This window comes from Homarus americanus, unplaced genomic scaffold (assembly GCF_018991925.1).
Source record: "Homarus americanus isolate GMGI-L3 unplaced genomic scaffold, GMGI_Hamer_2.0 scaffold1024, whole genome shotgun sequence".
Lineage (NCBI taxonomy): Eukaryota > Metazoa > Arthropoda > Malacostraca > Decapoda > Nephropidae > Homarus > Homarus americanus.
Genome location: NW_024715228.1, coordinates 10,322,904 through 10,343,001, shown reverse-complemented (window position 1 = coordinate 10,343,001; position 20,098 = coordinate 10,322,904).

Genomic DNA, 20,098 nt, shown 5'->3' with positions numbered 1-20,098 from the left:
GCACTTGCCAACAGTGCGTGACATAGACATGAAAAGTAACAGAGAAATGACCGGTCACCCAAGCGGCTAACGAGCCGATCAGTGGTGAAGAAGATAAAGGGAAAAGTAAGTAAGAGCGTTGATCAATACCTAGTGACAGCACTAGGGTCCCGCTTCCTCTATCAAGGAATAAATATTGAATTGAAAAGAAAAAAATAGAGCGTTGATTCCATTCATCCATACCAAAAATAATCTTGCATTTGACTATGAGGACTGAGTGAACAGCGAATGGTATATTCTTCTCTTTTCATCTCACAAAATGTATTGTCGAAAATTAATTCTTTCCTTATATAGCTGCCGTACTGTGAGTAGTGATATGAACGAGAAAGCTTGAACTTTAACATTTAATTTATCTTTTCACTATTTGTCAACATTGACTGAATGAAGACTTCAGTATTGTGTTGCTGTTGTTACACCAGGGGGCTTGACAGATGAAATCAGATGGTAATTGTACCCATATATATTTAAACGAGCAATATCCTCTCCGGCTCTATCGTTCGCTGAAAATGTACGTGTATGCTAAAGTATCGAGGACCTACAACATCGTCTTCCCTTTTTGCAGTAAGATAGTCGAGTATTGTTTACTTTAAAACATATAAGTTATTAAAACACAAAGAACAAATATCATGTGAGTATGTTTAATATCTTTTGTATTTTAAGATTTAATAATACTGTAATATAGAATTACCACAAAAATTATTTGGTGCGTTAGTTGTATGTAAAAAGTACGAGCACTGACAAGGTTACGAATGATGCCGGGACAAAATGTTATTGGAGAATTGCAAGTTAACTTTGTTATTGACATTGAAACAGTTTATTTAGCCAAAAAATGCAGATACAGAGTCGATAATAATAAAAATATTGACATGGCTGAGCCAGTTGAGAGCCTGAGCTCCCCTTATATAATGCCCCGATTAACCGTTTGCTGTCATGAATTATATTTATCATAGGTATGTTATGCAAATTCTAGGACTGATGCCTTTAAAGGAAAATTGTGTTGATTGTATAAGGATACAAATAAATGAAACGCTAGGCAATTCATATGTTCGAGAACATTTTTTTTTACCAAAATATTAGTGTCGCGATATTTGCCAGATAAATTACTCGTAAAATTTTATGCCACACCAACAGGTTACAATATATTAAACAACCTTTGTTCCGCTCACCAACACTATCACATCAGCTACATAAACACATCACACACACACACACACACACACACATATATATATATATATATATATATATATATATATATATATATATATATATATATATATATATATATATATATATATATATATATATATATATATATATATATATATATATATATATATATATATATATATATATATATATATATATATATATATATATATATATCATCCACCCCACTACATATCATCCACACCACTACATATCATCCACACCACTACATATCATCCACACCACTACATATCATCCACAACACTACATATCATCCACACCACTACATATCATCCACAACACTACATATCATCCACTACCACATATCATCCACCCCACTACATATCATCCACACCACTACATATCATCCACACCACTACATATCATCCACACCACTACATATCATCCACACCACTACATATCATCCACACCACTACATATCATCCACACCACTACATATCATCCACAACACCACATATCATCCACAACACCACATTGCCCAATTCCATGTTATCACTCCAACATTCTTAGAAATAATATTGTATTAAAAGTTACGATGATTATTTTATAGGAAGTCTGTATGTACTGGAAATTATTTCTTCTCTACACATTTTTATATTGTATTAGTATTAGGTCATAGTGCATAAATTTGTTTTTCTTTGTTAAATTACAAACAAATTGACCTTCATTTATTTCTGATATTCCATTATTGTATATTTGTTTCGCTTGGATCTAATAATTATAGTAAATCTTTTTATAACGCAATTTTTCTTACGTATAAGTTATATAACATATAAGGGATATCACGAAGATTAGGAACCTCTGCTTATTTCGCCTGATGATTAAACAGTCTATTGCTAATATAAAAGTGTCTGGTAAGAATAGGTCATGTTTAGTTGGGCTAACATTAGGTTAATCATCAGCTGAAATATGCGGAGGATTTTAGTCTTCTAAGATTCCAAATATTGTACAACCAAAAACTTATTTTAATCATTTAAATTTCTAATATCATAAATAACAATGCCAGACACACATCACCGCTTACTTTAACGATAACTTTATTCCGGGAGGTAAATGATCTTGTTATCTGCTTATCACCACTGGCGAAGTTATACAGAGTAATCAGGGTGACCATGAAAACCCCTTTTACCAACACTTTCATCAGTCCCGGCCACTCTCTGGCGAAAGTGATCAATATATGGAGAGCTTTAGCGATGTCCTGGGGTTGTTGAGTCACTGGAGTATGAATAGTGACGTCACCGGGTAGTATCACTAAATGGCGACGCCTTTTTATTTGTATATTTAACCATTTTATATATTAATCTATATTGGATATCCTATTAAATTTTGACCCATTGGTCCACCTACAGATCCAGTGAAGACCATCCTTCATAGGTCCAAGGTTAACACTTACCTACGATGGTCGGGAGGGCTACACAGGTCAAACTTTTTTTTTTTTTTTATGGGGATTAGCCCACCCGGACACAGGTCACTGACTCACACCGGGGCCTGGGGGGCGAAAATGTAATAATAATAATAAAATAATAATAATAAAATAATAATAATAATAATAATAATAATAATAATAATAATAATAATAATAATAATAATAATAATAATAATAATAATAATAATAAATAATAGTCATAATAATTCATAATAAATACAATTTATGATAAAACAAACAAAAATTAAATAATAAAATAATGATGATAATAATACAGTAACTGTAATAGTAATAATAGTAATAATATAGAACTATAAATACAAAAATGAAAAAAAGATCAAAAGTGAGAAACGATATATGTATGTTGTGTTGTCAATAGTAAGAGAAACAATTGAGACCCTGCAATTGCGTGTAAATGAGGCAGAAAGTCAGATCAGCAACCTGGGACTTGGTCACAATTTTCGTGATGCCATATGGCAGCAGGGTCTACCATTAGACAACACATTATGCTTCCAATATCTTCCCAGGTGGTAGTACCTCCCTGTTTGGTAGCTGCCTACTACCTACTACCTACAAACCTGCACACATCCGGATATTAATGGCTAAGACATCATGGGTGTAGTGGTGTAACGGGGTTAATATCATTCCTGGTTGTGATGTCACGGGAGAATTGAAATTTCGGTGCTGTACACCCAAACAAGAACAACTTATTTTGTAATATATAGGATATATTACTAGGCTATTAATCCACAAACCCCACTTGATAATATTAAATTTGATCTGTGATACTCGTACACAACCTTGAGGTTGTTGAAAGCAGCATTGTTGCCTCGATTTTTCCACTGTTTTAGGGACCTGCCACAGCGAATCACTGAGCACATTGTCACCTTCTAAATCTATTTGTACCTGATAATTTAGATGTACTGCACTATATTTCTCGTACGCTACCCACACTTACAGTAGCTGGGTGCTGGTTATGGTTAGTCCTTGGGTATTCGAGACGATTTAGATCTAGATTAATCTTAGTCTCTCTGTGTTGTACCTTATCTAGAGATGCTGTCTTTCTGGAGGTTTGGTCTCCAGGCTTGTACGTAGTAATTCAGATCGGAACACAAGAAAGACTTTATAGTTTAATAAATATTTTCTTTGTATTTGAATGTACGATTTATAATTCCTAAAGTTGGTTGGCTTTTTTCACTGCTGTTCCCTCTTGTTGTGTTGCCTTCAGTGATTGATCTATTACGATGCCTCGGGATCTTTTTTCTTATCAACAGTATCCAAGACAGTGTTATTCACAGAGTAGTTTAGTCCACTCCTACGGCCATTTGAACAGCTGGTGCATATCCTTTTGCGTTGTTATGGCAGCTCCCAATATCTTCGTGTCGTCTGCAAACTTGATTCCGTAGCATCGTAAATGTAGATCACAAATAGCGTAGGTCCGAGGATATATCCTTGCAGTACTCCACTGAGAACTTTTTTCTTTTCATTCCGAAGGTATCCCAATATGACCACTTTTTACCTGTCTGTCTTCGAGCTAGTAATGTCATGTGCTTGAATATTAAGGGACTTGCCATGCATGTGGAACCTTGCCAAGCGCCTAAGAAATAGTGACATGTACAACATATCCATCGGTAAACCATGGTTAACACAGTCTGTTACTTTTTCAAGATATGTGTGTAAGTTTGTCGGAAAAGATTTTCTCTCCATAATTAAGGTAGTCTCGGTGTAATGCCGATGCTATTTTTTTACGTAATTTTCTAGCTGAGTTCAAGTCAGGCCAAACAGATTTCGAGGAATGGAATGGAATCGCCTGAAGATTAACTCCCCAGGTTTTTTCATCTTAATGGCCACCTTAACGCTAACCTAACGTAACCTAATCTAATCAAACCTAACCAAATACGCAAATACGCTGGAGTGAGGGAGCTAATTCTATGGTGACCCGAAGAATGCTTAACGTAGGAACCTCCAAGAATTCCAACTCTGGTACAGGTGTAAGACTTATACCACCTTATTCTCAGTTGTATTTCACAGAAGCTATGATAGTTTCCTTCCATATTGAACCACCAAGGGGGGAAAAAGAACAGGAGACAGGTGACGGTGATAATAATATTATGTCGAAATGCCCGAGAGAGATAACTTACCTTATGTAAACATGAAGGAGTGCTGCATGTACCAAGACTCTCTCTCTCTCTCCCTCTCTACCTCACAATATTTCCTCCATTTAACTCCCCTCCCTCTCTCTACGCTGACAATCTCTTCCCCTCCCTCCCTTCTCCTAAATTTACTCTACCCTCCCTTCCTTCTAATCGTCCTCTCTTCCCTCCTCTCCGCCTCCCCCCCCCCTCTATACACTCCCCCGTCACAAGAGATAACGCAGAACAACGAATCATGCACCACCTATTGTGTGGCCTCTTAAATCTTCCCTCTCACTCTTGCTCTCATCATCTCTCACTCTTGTTCTCACACTTTTTCTCTTCCTTCACTCTTAATTTTACTCTTGTTCTCACCTCTCACTCATGTTCTTACCCCACACTCTTGCTGTCATCTCTCAATCTTGCTTTTATCTCTTACTCTTGCTCTCAGTTCTCACTTAAATTATGATTTTACTCCCACACTCTTGCTCTCACCTCCCACTCTTGCTCTTGTTTTCACCTCTCATTCATGATTTCTCCTCTGCCCCCAACTCTTACCTCTTTACTCACGGTTTCATCTCCTCCTTCACTCTCACTCCTCTTCTTCACGCTGACACGTGTTCACGGGCTGGAGGACACAGGCCATTCTTCCCTCGCTCACACGACACCGCCATCACCGTGAATCATGTGTCACTCCTAACCCCCTCCTATATATCAACCTGTTTTTGCCCTGAATGTGTGTATTATGTTTATGTTGAGGAGGGAGGGGTGAGAGACTGAGATCGTATCTAACCAAAGTAGAGTCTGGGTAATTCAGTCAGGTCTTGACACAATCGGGGGTGCTTGAGGACATTCTTGCTGTTTATCCCAGTAGAGTCTCAGCGCAATTTTGATGCCATTTTGGATGTTGTCTTTTGCGCCACCGTCGTGAGCCTCTTGATGCTCTCTCACTGTCTTACATCTGCAGTATTGAGGGAAAAACATGTACAGTAGTACGAACCTTTGAAAATCCTGTCACAGAGGAAGAGTCGGGTTCTCAAAGGTTCGTACGCTAAATTGTCTTCGTACTTAGAGAAGTAAGAACGCATCTTGCTGGAAACAGATGCTAAAACTTAAAGTATGACGTCTAACATGACATAGACATTATAGACTTTAGAAAGACCACTGTACTGTAATTGGATATGTTCTGTGAACACTAGTTAGGAAGCAGATTTAACCTACTTTGTGAACCCGGGTCCAGCTTCTCAGATGATGTTTTGATGTTGCAACGTTCATATGTTTAGGTATGTCGCTATGGTGACATCACAACAGTCACATGGCATTATCAAGTCGTAGGAGTATATTTGTGTGTACGTGTCTCCGTCGTGGCAGGGTAGATAGGTGTACCTGTGCCCCTTCTGGTCCCAGCTCAGCAAAGTTGACCACTGATGAGTATGGTTAGTTTCTTGATGGATGGACGCCTGCGACAGGAAAATCATTCCCACTTGCCAACTCGCTAATACGTAATGGTTCACATGAAATGTCAGGAACAACTCCCTTAGCACTCCGAAAGACCTGTCAGTCAAAACAGTAAATTGATAATGACTGGAAAGTTTATATTATTATGTTTGCGTGCGTGTATAAAATCATGTTCACTGCAAGCTTTATCAGGACAAGAAAATGATACGTTGTTATAAAAAAAGAAGAGTTTTTTTGCATTGGTAAAAGAGCATACACTGCGCAGATCCCTAGTCATGATGTACGATGACTGTTAACACTGTCCGAGTCAACTACACAAATTCATATCAAACTACCGTTGTAGTGACGGAAGAACCACTATAACGTTAAACTCTGAGTTTAAGAGAAGATTGGTGTTGGAAGGTGTAGAACAACAATCGAACAGGATTTCCTGTGTAGAGAGAGTAGGGTGTAGCCAGGGAGGTTCCCGGGCGACACACAGTGTAATAATGACATGAGTATCACATGATCTGCTGCTGCCTTCGCTCCCTCCATCTACCCTCCTCTCCTTCCCTCCACGTTTCCTCTCTACTCCTCTTCTCGTATTTTTTTCTCCCTTTACCTTGACCTCTCTTTTATCATAAATTTTTCTCTCCTCTCTTCTTCCATGAGATTCTGTCCTTTCCCCTCCTATACTTCCCTCCATCTCCCTTTTCCCTCGTTACCCTCCCTACTCTCGTCTTATCTATAATCCTTTCTTCTAATCTTCCCTCCATCTACCTCCTCCCTCAACTCACCATTATCTCTTTACTTTCACCTCCATTTATACTTCCCCCCCTCGATCCTCTCCCCGACATTCTTCTCCCTCCCACTACCCAAGGACTAAAGCAGTATGCACCCACTCCACTCTTCGCTGGATAAATGGGTCTTTGTGCGGCGTTTATCACCCGCATTAGTGATGACGCGACACAAACGCCACATATAAATAATTTATTTATATATATATATATATATATATATATATATATATATATATATATATATATATATATATATATATATAATGTGTGTGTGTATACTCCTGGGTTAGACTTCTTAGACGATCGTACGTTATTTTTTCCTCCGTGATAGATTTGATTAAAAAACTTGTCTCTAGTTAAGGTAGTGCCTCGTCAACTCTGGTGCCACTTGAGAAATAATTCTTATGCATATAGTATAAGTCAGCCACATGGATGAGTTCCTTCACTGCTAGTTACGCGGATGATTTAATGCATGACCCTTTCAGACTCCCGCCCCCTGACCTTCATTAGAGGCCGTTGAGTCCTATAAGCAGGTTAATAGAAAAGAGGTGGACATAACTGAGGAGGTTGGCTGTGTGATCTGCCGGACGGACATCCCGACCCAGATATTATCACCACGTCTCCTGCAGCTTACTGGAGATGCTGACACCGCGACTATTGATAATGGCAACTTCAGATGTACACTAATTCTTTGTATCACATCTATTATGATTTCCGGTATTTACTGTACGAGTCTATAGAGTTTCCAAATTTGAATTGAATTGAATTGAAACAGTTTATTTAACTAGAAAAACACAGATACAGAGTGGATAATAATAACAATATTAACATGGCTGAGCCAGTTGAGAACCTGAGCTCTCTTTTAGGCACCTGATATATACTATACATTTATCTTAAGGAAGTATTATGTAACATTTAGTAACATCTGGAATGGTACAATATCTTTAGATGCTTAATAACCAGGCAAGGGAGAATGACTTACCGTGATTGTTAAATAAGTGTTGTCTAGTTTAGTGCATGGACCTACTGTGCTTATGCTCAAATTCCATAGTTATTGAAGCGCAGAAACAAAAAACAAGATATATTTACTTTTCATATATTTGCAAAAAAAAAAAGAAAACATTAATAAACTAAGACGTAATAAACGGTATTTCACATCCATGGCTGTTGGAAAGTCTAAAACACACACACACACACACACACACACACACACACACACACACACGTCTTTTTGTGGGGGGGTTTCCCGTTAATTGCAACCTTCATATTAACATTCCAAATTAGTTGATGAAATCTTAGCTTTTTCTTCGGGCTTATAATTATGTTTACCGAGGTGTAGATCTCTCTCTCGTGTTGGGAACAATGTTGTCTAGTGATAATGAATATTTTTCTCAGCGCTGGGGAATGTGTGGTGGTGCTACTATGGTTGGAGGGTGTGAGATGGTATTGTCAGTGTTGGAAGTTGGGGTGTGTGCTGATGCAAGTGCCGGAGGTTGGAGTGTGTGTGTGTGTGTGTGTGCTGGGGGTAGGAGAATACCTCGTTACAGGGAAAGTCTCATTACAATTACGACTCTCCTTTCACCACCGTCAGATGTGTTCATAAACCTCATGTTGGGGTGGGAAATACACGGCAAGAACTTTCGTTTGAGAATTTTGACCTAGCACAGGGCAGGTTTCCACGTGACACAGCAGAGTTCGACATAACACAGGGCAGGTTGTGACCCAGGGCAGGGTGTAACAAGACAGGTTGTAACAAAGGGCAGGTTGTGACACAACAGGTTGTAACCCAGGCATATTGTGACCCAGGGCAGGTTGTGACAGGGCAGGATGAGACAAGACAGGGTGTGACACAGGGCAGGTTTTGACACAGCAGGTTGTGACCCAGGGCAGATTGTGACCCAGGGCAGGTTATGACATCTCCGTATCTTCATAGCGAGATAAGGACGGTCATACACAAAGAACGACTCCATTGGTCTTTTCCGGTTTCACACACACACACAAACTTATTGTAAACGCCTTAGTTAAGGACGTTCAGGTGACGGGCAAGTCGAAGGGATTGATTGAAACCCGCCTTTTGACGCATTCAATATTTATTGATGTGGTCAAAACCTGCAGAGAACAAGGCGTTCATTAGTATTACATGGTGATCTATCTGATACATAATTAGTTAGTCTCACACAATTTATCTTAATTACAATTGATTATTGAGCATATTGACATGATACAAAGTTCATAACTCTATTAATCTTAGTTACACTTCATTCCGCATTGCCTTATTACTCCAGATAAGGCAGGAACGAGTAGGCATAATTAGTCCACAATATTTCAGTACTGAGGGGTATGTCATCACTTTGGTTGTACTTACAAGTGCGGGTCAATGCGAACCAGTGTGGTTTTCCAAGGGAAAATAGTACTGTGTAAATTGTTCCAGTACAAAACTCGGCTAGGATTGGGAGTCGGTGTTCACCACTGCTAGCAGAGGTCTGGTCCTCACAGCATCACTTGAGAGGGCGATCTGCATCATGGAGTCCAGGCGGCCACGCCACCCTCTAAACCATACACTCAGCAGAATCAGGACCTCTTGTCCTTAAACGCCGCCCACCCCCTAATGTTTGTTCGGGTAAGAAAGCAAACGTCAGCACTTGACGCCAGCACTGACGCCAGCGGCGATAACACTTACACTCCCGGCGGTAAACACCTCCTCCTCCCAGCCGCCACATCTGGCGAGGTCACAGGCCGCGTGGGGGCACGTGGTCGCAGGCTGAGAGATTTAATGTTTGTTCGCGTAAGGCAGCAAACGCTAGCACTGACGCCAGTGATAACAAGCCAGCGGTGATAACACTTATTATCTTCATTTAGTTGGTAAACAAATTACATACTTTCCCATAACACTAACCCATCAACTAAGAATAACATGACCAGGTGCATTTGCCCAGTGTGCAGCAGAGGGCGTGAGTGAACAGGTGGTAGCCTTCAGCCACCTGACTCTCCAAGGACCACCAGTCCAGCCTGGCTTCGGGCAACATTCCCCAAGACCTCACTGTCAAAATTTGGGCTTCTGTTCCTCCAGCATAATACAAAAATTTCCAAGTACTACAGAAACCTTCAAACCGTACATAAACTTTTTAATATTACATAAACTTATTAACATTACAGAAAGTTATATTTTTTCAGAAACTTTCAAACATGACGAAGACAAGCAATTATCATAGAAATGTTCAAACTGTTGTAGAAAATTTAAGTTTTACAGAAATTTGTAAATAGTTGAGAAACATTATTGCTTCAGAAACGTCTGAATTGCAGACTTCCAGATATTATAGAAACATAAGTATAACGAAACTTCCAAAAACACATTCCAGTACTCAACCTTCTAAATATTACAGAAATATAAAAGTTACACAAATTTTTCAAATAACAAACATTTTGATTTAACAAAAGCTTCTATGTATTAAAGAAAATCTCAAAACGACGAGTCAAAACAACATTATAAAACATTTTTTTTACCACTCGTGGATGTTTATAGAAATGATTACCTTGGCACTTCTACAGCATCATTTGTGTATACAGGGCCCTTGTAGAATAGCATTAAAATGGTTATTCTGGTTTCTTAATGGCGAGTACATTGCAATTTGAGTGAATCTGATTATCGTGCGTGATCTACGGACAGATCAAGGTTTATGACCATCCTTAGCGATTTACTGCTGATTTGTTCTCTGTTTTTGACTGGGCAAGACAATAACCATTGTCAGTGATCTAAGGACTTGCAGCCGATAATATGAAACAGTAAAGACACTGGCAGTACACTTGCTTGGCAACCTTTAGTGCCGGATTTGTCTGTTCTAAAAATTAGCATTAATAAGTGTAATAATATCACATCCATTTTCTCTTTTCATTTACTGCTAAACACATTTTGAATGTTGTATAAGTCAGAGGAGCCCCATTGGCTCTAGTGGTCAGGAATTCAACAATATGAACAACGCTTACTCACTCAGCACTGTTACGGCAAAATTTTCTGAGGATGGTGATAGATGATTCACTGAGACATATAGTACAGTAGATCAATGGAGAAGATTTATATCCACTTTAAGATTTCGGTTTCAACATTTAAGTTCTACATCAATCTGACGATGCATGATCCTGTCACCCAGGTATGAGTCAGTAGCGTTCAGATATGCGTAGCACCACTGGTATGTCCCACTCAGGACCTACAGTGAGTCACAATCCCGAATAAATATCACGGGGTGTACGATGAGAGTGGTGGAGGTGAGTGGGCAAGAACACGGGATCCGCCACGTCTACACTTCTACAGCACCAGGTGATCTGCTCTTCCCACAGTACACGCACTCAGGCACCCCCTCTCCCAGCCCTACCTAACACCCACCTACCATACATTTCATTGGAATTCCCAAGTGTTTAAATACGAAATACCATTTGCTTTTACACGAAAATCATTAGTTTAAATTATTAGAAGATTTTCAATTACCCATTTTCAGAATCTAACAAGTTTAATGGGAAGACTACATTATCTGTTGAGTCAGTAATATGATAAACTGTCTTTGTTTTTAGTGAAGTGGAATGTGAGTCAGCCACAGTACAGTGAGCGTTAATGCGAAGCAATAGGCCCGACTGTGTGTGCGCGTGTGGGTGTGGAATCCGCCGTTACGTCAGGGTCACAGCGCCCCCTACTTGCCGAAGTATGACGTAACTCATAAATAATTTGTAAAAACGTACTGAGAAGCAATACATCCACAGCAAACACTTCACGCACTCACTATTACCTTCATGAAACCTTTCAGACTCGATAGTAAATGTAAATGTTCAATGTTCTTGATTATGTCTGTGCTCCTGAGTGTACAGTATGTTAGGCGAATAAACCTGAACACACACACACACACACACACACACATATATATATATATATATATATATATATATATATATATATATATATATATATATATATATATATATATATATATATATATATATATATATATATATATATATATATATATATATATATATATATATATATATATATATATTCCATTTATAAAGCACGCGGACTTCTATATATATATATATATATATATATATATATATATATATATATATATATATATATATATATATATATACACTAGCAAATAAACGCCGCCCTCCGGGTGGCTCATTCGCTAGGCCACGGTAGGACGCCACCCTCCGGGAGGCTCCACATTGTCTCACTGTTCAGTCCCCAAAACTTCTTCCATCAATAGTTCATTAACGGTGTATGTAAGTTCCACCATGTTTTTCACTACAACGGTACAGCAAAGTATATTTTTTTAGCATTAAACTTATTATTTTATTGTCTAATCATCACTACAGTACATATAACACCACCCATCATCACTACAGATCGGTAAAGTAGTTTCCGAGATTCTCGTGCGGACACACAAACAGACAGACTTCTTTGTTTTATATAGATATAGATCACCACTACATATAACACCACCCATCATCACTACATATTACACCATCCATCATCACTACATATTACACCATCCATCATCACTACATATAACACCACCCATCATCACTACATATAACTACATATATACAACGCCACATAACCCTCCCCCATTCACCTCATCCTGATACTGGAACTTCCTCTCTTCGTACACGTTGCTTCTCTTCATCTATATCTTTCTATCCCTCACCCATTCTTTCTCTCGCCTTGCTTATATGCCAGTATCTCTTTGTATGTTTATCTCTCCCTCTCTCTCTCTCTCTGTCTAGACTTCTCTTTTAATATGTATGCAAAACTATTCCAAATTCCTTTCTCCCTAAATACTCCGCCCGCACCAAACCCCCCCTCTTCATCCTTCTTCATTAAAAAAATTATTCCTCCGACATTCTGTTATGCTGATGGTGTACAACTGGTGAGAGAACAAAATTTCACCACAATTTCCAATAGACAAAATTCTCCACTAGAAAAAATATCTACATACTTTTCCTGCTATGCAAAATCATATGAGACATTTTCCCGTGGAGAATATCCCATCAAGATATTCTCCTACTGGAGAAAAATCGTATTACCAAAATAACACTAAGTTAACTCAAGTTTCTTTTAAGTCTCATTATCCTTTTAATTGGGGTTAGGGTAGATTTATGTCTTCGTTGATCCTTCAGAATTTCGTAGTAACATTCAAGTTCGTAGTTTTTCCACGTTTCATCAGGATTCTCCACGATTCGTACATACGAATGCTTCTCAGAGTTAGGGTTAAAAAAAATACTGTTATGTTAAATCGTCATTTCAATTACAAGACCAGAACTAAGACACATACGTAAATATTTTTCCTCAAAACTGGTGGTGCAAGAACGCAACGATCTGACGAGAGTTAAAGAACCAAAATTACATTAAAATGGCATCAAAATCACACTCACACTATACGTTACCAAGTGAAATATTTTGATATTATGAAAAAGGTCGGCGCAATATACGAAAGTAAGAATAGCGGCGGCATATATTCCGTCGTGCTGACTTGAGGTTGTCAAGTGTAACACCAATACTGCAACGTAGCGGAGATAACCAGTTTCTAGCACCTTATCATTGTAACGTTCTATTGTGTTTGTTTGTTTTGCATTAGTTATCAGGAATATGATACCGGCATCATGCCAGATTTTGTGCCTGTTGAGCGACATTCAAGAAAGATAAACAATGATAAAATAGGACGAGCAAAAGATTTTCTTGATAGTCATGCAGCGGGTCTGAGTAGATAATCCACGAGACTCCAGATTTGAGATCAAGCAAGCATAAGGTGACAATGCTTCATAAACTGGAATGTGCGTATAAGTAATGACATTTCGTCGCATCTCAATATATTTCCTCGTCAAATTTGTTAAAGAGCAATAGTGGTAGAAGCAGTGGGAGCTTTGCCAGACTCCTCTAGAATGGAAATAATTCAATATGCTGTAGGAATTCGTGGTATAATGTTGTCTAGCACTCAGGATGGATGGAAACTCTAATGTGGTTTTCTTGTATAATATAAGTTATATGATAGACAGTCTGGTGCTGGAGGTGCCGTGTGGTGAGGAGCTGCTCAGTAGAGACGTTCGGTAAGTAGCGTGTTGAAGGAGGTAGATGTGCAGGAGCTTCGTTAGAGAAGATGTTGCCTGTTGCTGGCCTCCTGGTTGAATGAATGCTGGACAGCGAGGAGCTTGCTCGAGTAGGTGTTGCGTGTTCAAGAAGAATGGCCAGAATAAATTTCAATGGAGAGACAGAGCTTTTATACCCGGCAGCCGTGAGTCATCTATGAGACATGTTGGGAAAACCCGAGAAAGTCGCCGGTCTTTGGTTCCGTTGCTAAGATACGGTAACATCTGGTGTCGCCGCTCGCTTGGTTGCTGGGGAAGATGGTAGCAGCTGGTGACGCCGCTACGCAGTTGTAGGGGAGAAGTCCACTACAATGCACTATTTTTTTAAGTAACACAGACAACCAATTATTGTGTATATATATATATATATATATATATATATATATATATATATATATATATATATATATATATATATATATATATATATATATATATATATATATATATATATATATATATATATATATATATATATATATTTCATTAGCCCAATAAAACACGCTGATTTCTACATACATCAAACCCGCCAGGATTCGAACCCACGGCCCACAAGCCCGGTCACAGTCATGGACTCGTGGCCGTGGGTTCGAATCCTTGAGGTGTTGATTGTATATATATATATATATATATATATATATATGTGTGTGTGTGTGTGTGTGTGTGTGTGTAAGTAGCTAAAACAACTATCTGTGCATACTTTGTGGGAAACAATATGAGACCATGGATGACAAAAACAACCATGATGAGTATGATATGTGATTACTGCAGGGGGGCGACGGATATAGATGGTACAGGCCTGACCAATGCAGTGTTTAGGACGATGCAAGTTGCCGTAAAGCATGAAGGCTGTTGCTGGAATTGCCTTGACTGCATAGTCAAGGTGAAAGAGGCGATCGCAAGCCATAGGGGAACGAGTTCCCTAGGGACGAAAATAGATGAAGCTGGATTCTTGCTGGTTGCCAAACTAGAGCAAGTTGGGAAAGAGATCCTTGCTACGACTGAGGAAGTAGCCGATAGCATGGAGGTGGTTGCAAAGAGGAGTTTGTAGTGGATTCCTCCCCTACAAGCACCGAAGCTTCTCGAATTCCCCAGCCTACGCCTCCAGCGCCGCCCACGGAGCGGGGGTCAACTATCTACCCACGCCTACCCCCGCCTTATAAGGCCTGACACCGTTGTGACCAGCCCCTCTTTCTACCCAGTGCCACCAGCAAGCAACACCTCCTCCGCGTCAGCCTGGCAGCTGCCGCTCCTGCCAGCGACCTTGGCGTCCCTCAAGCTGCGTGCCCTCACTCAGGGCACCCTCACCACCCAGCTCTCTCTACTCAACGCTTATTACCATGCTACCTGCCCAGCACCAAGCTGCATTGTACATCCAATACAATATGTATACAGTGAGCACATTGTGAGTTTCCTTTTTCCATCCCATCCTGAGAGTGAACCAACATCCCATAACCCTACAAATGGTGACCCCGGAGTGGCCATTCACACAGGATGGAGGAGAAATATCTCATACCCCTACAGGGCGACCTAATTGAGGTGTATAAGCATCTCAAGGGGCACTACTCAGTCGAGTGTCCTTACTTGGAGCTGGCGGACGCTCGCCCCACAAGGGGTCACAGCTCAAGATTGAAGAAGCCGCAAGTCCAGAAAACTGTGAGGGCAAACTTTTTCGGAGTGAGAGTTGTGAACTCTTGGAGCAATCTACCTGAAAGTGTTGCTACGGTACCAAGTGTGAGCTCTTTCAAGACAAGACTTGACCAACACTGGAGCAGGTTCAGCTACATTCAGGAGCCGGTGCATGCCCAGTACTTGCCAACAGTGCGTAACAGTGACGTGACCGATCGCCCAAGCGGCTAACGAGCCGATCAGTGGTGAAGAGGATAAAAGTAAAAGTAAAAAGATAAATTTTGGTATTTGAGGGCTGTCACTAGTCACACGTAAAATTTCGGAGCATATCGACCCCCACCTGCACAGATAGTTGTTTTAGCTACTGTAGTACGTCTACACTCTACAGTATACTGTATATCGTGGAGCCTGAGTGGATACAACTCTTGCTTCCTTCCCAAGGGTCGCAATGTTTTGAGTCGTTGACCACGCCTGGAACACGCTCAATGCATGTACGCATTTAAAAAAAAAAAAAAAGGAAATGGGTACCTTTCGAGCCCTGGTGGATGTAGATCACTCCTTTGCAATATTCAAGAGGATATAATTTTTTTTTTTTTTGCTGGATATGGTAATGACACATAATACACATACTGATATGACATTCCTCAAACTTGTTAAAAAAAACTGTGTGTATCGTCGCTGCTGCAACACTTCACTTATTTTAGGGAAGTACAGTACACTTTTGGTAGGTAGTAGATAGTAGGCAGCTACCAAACAGGGAGGTACTACCACCTGGGAAGATATTGGAAGCATAATGTGTTGTCTAATGGTAGACCCTGCTGCCATATGGCATCACGAAAATTGTAACCAAGTCCCAGGTTGCTGATCTGACTTTCTGCTTCATTTACACGCAATTGCAGGGTCTCAATTGTTTCTCTTACTATTGACAACACAACATATATAATGTTTATCAGTTCTCATTCTTGATTTAGTTTTTTCGATTTTGTATTTATTTATGATTATGATTGTTTAATATTTTTATTTTTTTTAGTATTTTGTTATTAATATTTATTAATTATTATAATAATAATAGTTATTATTATTATTATTATTATTATTATTATTATTATTATTATTATTATTTTTATTATTATTATTATTATTATTATTATTATTATTATTATTATTATTATTATTATTATTATTATTATTATTATTATATTTTCGCCCCCCAGGCCCTGATGTGGGTCAGTAACCTGTGCCCGGGTGGGCTTATCCCCTTAAAAAGAAAAAAACTCTAAGGTTCTCTGGTTCTCTGGGTCATCAGTTCTCACTGTGACACGTGTAACAGGTTCAGATCCGTACGACCTTCAAACATCCTAACAGCCTTCCAATTAAGGAACGAAAACTGCTATATTTTGTAGTTTAAAGTGTCAATAACATTTGTATATAATGTGTGCATACACTGAATATCGACTTCGGTATTGTTGTGATGAGATGGAGGAGCCAATCAACTTCAGAGGCAACTGTAAGCATACTTAACGTTTTACTCACCGATCCAGTATACTGTATGGTAAATTTTTTACGACTTCGCAGCCGCCGATTTTTTTCATAGAAAATGAATTTAAAAACGCCACAATTTTACAGCGTTATATAGTGAACACTGTCGCAATTATGGCAAATATGTTAAAAAGTGCTTATTGAAAAGTTCAACCTAACCTAACCTTAAACCAATTTAACCTAACCTAACCTAACTTAACCTTAACCTAACCTTAACCTAACCTAACCTACCATAGCTTGACACCTGCCGTGGGCGAACTTACTGTTACTGAGCCAGGGGGGAGCGGCTATGAAGTCCTCCATATTAGCCGCAAAAGATATAGGAAGTAACATTTGAGACCAAATTATGTCTAATATGTTAGCTTTGAAGAAATATGAAATTATGTATTTGGGTATTATTAATTATGATGAACGTGCAGTTGAGCTCTCCCACTATTGCTTGATATTTTTGGTGGGATTTTCTTCGCTATAGACATATAGCATTTGTTTCAAGTGCTAAAAATAATAGCCTAAAATGCAAGTCCAGTGGGGGTAAGAAGGACTAAAGTGTGAGTCCATTTATGAAACAGACTACACGAACCAAGCATTCTAAAGCACATGGACAGATTTACAGGAGGTCCGCGGCGGGCTATGAAAATCTTGAAAATCTAAAATGATTTTCACTCTCGTTTTCCGTCGGTCTCCCGCCCAATTTGCATTTTAGAAATTAAAGCAAACACATCAGTGAAAAAAAAGCGCCGGGAGAAATCAGATGAGTGTCGTCGTCATCCAACCTGTTCAGCGAGGCGTTTCCTGTCTGAGATATTGTTATAAATGACTATCAGCTAAACTGATCATTTACCACATTTTTTTTCATGAGTTAAATCTGTTTAAGAATGCTATATATCGACGATGATAATGTAGCGAAGTAGCTGGACACTTAGGTAGGTATAAAAGCAACGGTACTGCATGTTAAGTTTTTCTGAATTATTTTTTCACAGTAGCAATTAAGTAATTTTAAAACTTTTAAGGTTAGGATGGATTCACCAAGTTAGTTGATGAGGGGCTCCGTTAATTTATAACAAACCAGTTATTGTCATATATCCTCATTTTTTTGAGAATTGGTTGTAGCCTATCATAATTTGTCCTCATATATATATATATATATATATATATATATATATATATATATATATATATATATATATATATATATATATATATATATATATATATATATGCTACCAGCCCGAGTGAGGGTGTTGTTCAGGTGAGGAATTTCAAGTTTGTTTGTTGTTGTGCAAGAGCGTAACACAATTGTTTCCCCTATGCTTCCTGTGTCCTGTTGAATTTGCGAATGACACCATGGCATTGTGTTAGACTCAGATTCTCAGAGGTTCGTAATTATTTTTTTCGTAAATGGAGATGTAAGAACGCATTGCTCATTTTGACTTAACTAAACTAAAACATAACGTTCAAAGTGGAACCAAAACTAAACTAGATACATTTTCTTAACAAAGTGTTGGCATGGTGTAGTCTCGACTCGTCTATCAGCTTCTTTCACTTTACTTTACTTTTATCCTCTTCACCAAATGATTGACTCGTTAGCCACTTAGGCGATCGGTCACGTCTCTGTTACTTTTCCTTTTCTTTTATCCTCTTCACCAAATGATCGACTCGTTAGCCGCTTGGGCGATCGGTCACGTCTCTGTTACGCACTGTTGGCAAGTACTGGGCATGCACCGGCTCCTGAATGTACCTGAACCTGCTCCAGTGTTGGTCAAGTCTTGTCTTGAAAGAGCTCACACTTGGTACCGTAGCAACACTTTCTGGTAGATTGTTCCAAGAGTTCACAACTCTCACTCCGAAAAAGTTTGCCCTCACAGTTTTCTGGACTTGCGGCTTCTTCAATCTTGAGCTGTGACCCCTTGTGGGGCGAGCGTCCGCCAGCTCCAGGTAAGGACACTCGACTGAGTAGTGCCCCTTGAGATGCTTATACACCTCAATTAGGTCACCCCTTGCCCGTCTGTAGTATAAGCTAGGCAAGTTCAGGCGCTCCAATCTCTCAGGGTAGCTGAGGTGCCGAAGTGCAGGCACCAGTCTGGTGGCCCTCCTTTGAACATTTTTGACCAACTAACAGTCCCTAGCATATCTCGGGGGCCAGACGGGGTGACAGTACTCCTCATGGGGATGCACTTCACTCTTGAAGATCGTTACGAGGGACGAACCATCTAGATATCTGAACGACCTTCTTATAAGACCCAATAATTTATTTGCCAGATTTACCTTCTTCTCGCAATGGCCCGAAAACTTCAGCTCATTTTCAACATACACACCTAGGTCCTTCTCACATTCAGTATCAAATAGTGCATCCCGTTGGGACATATGATACGCCTCCTTACCGTTGGTACGCCCCAGGTGCATCCTCTTACACTTCGTGACATTGAATCTCAGCAGCCATTTCTTCGACCATTCTTGGAGCCCACAGAGGTCCTTCTGCAGCTCTTCACAGACCGCTTGATTCTTGATTTCCCGAATTAACTTGGCGCCATCGGCAAACATTTGTATGGAGGAGTGTACAACGTCAGGCATGTCATTTATGAAGCAAACAAACAACAGTGGGCCCAATACACTGCCCTGTGGTACCCCGCTTGTGACAGGTACGGATGATGATTTCGTGCGATTAATCACCACACACTGCTTGCGGTCATGTAGAAAGTCTTCTATCCACGCAAGGACATTTCCCCGAA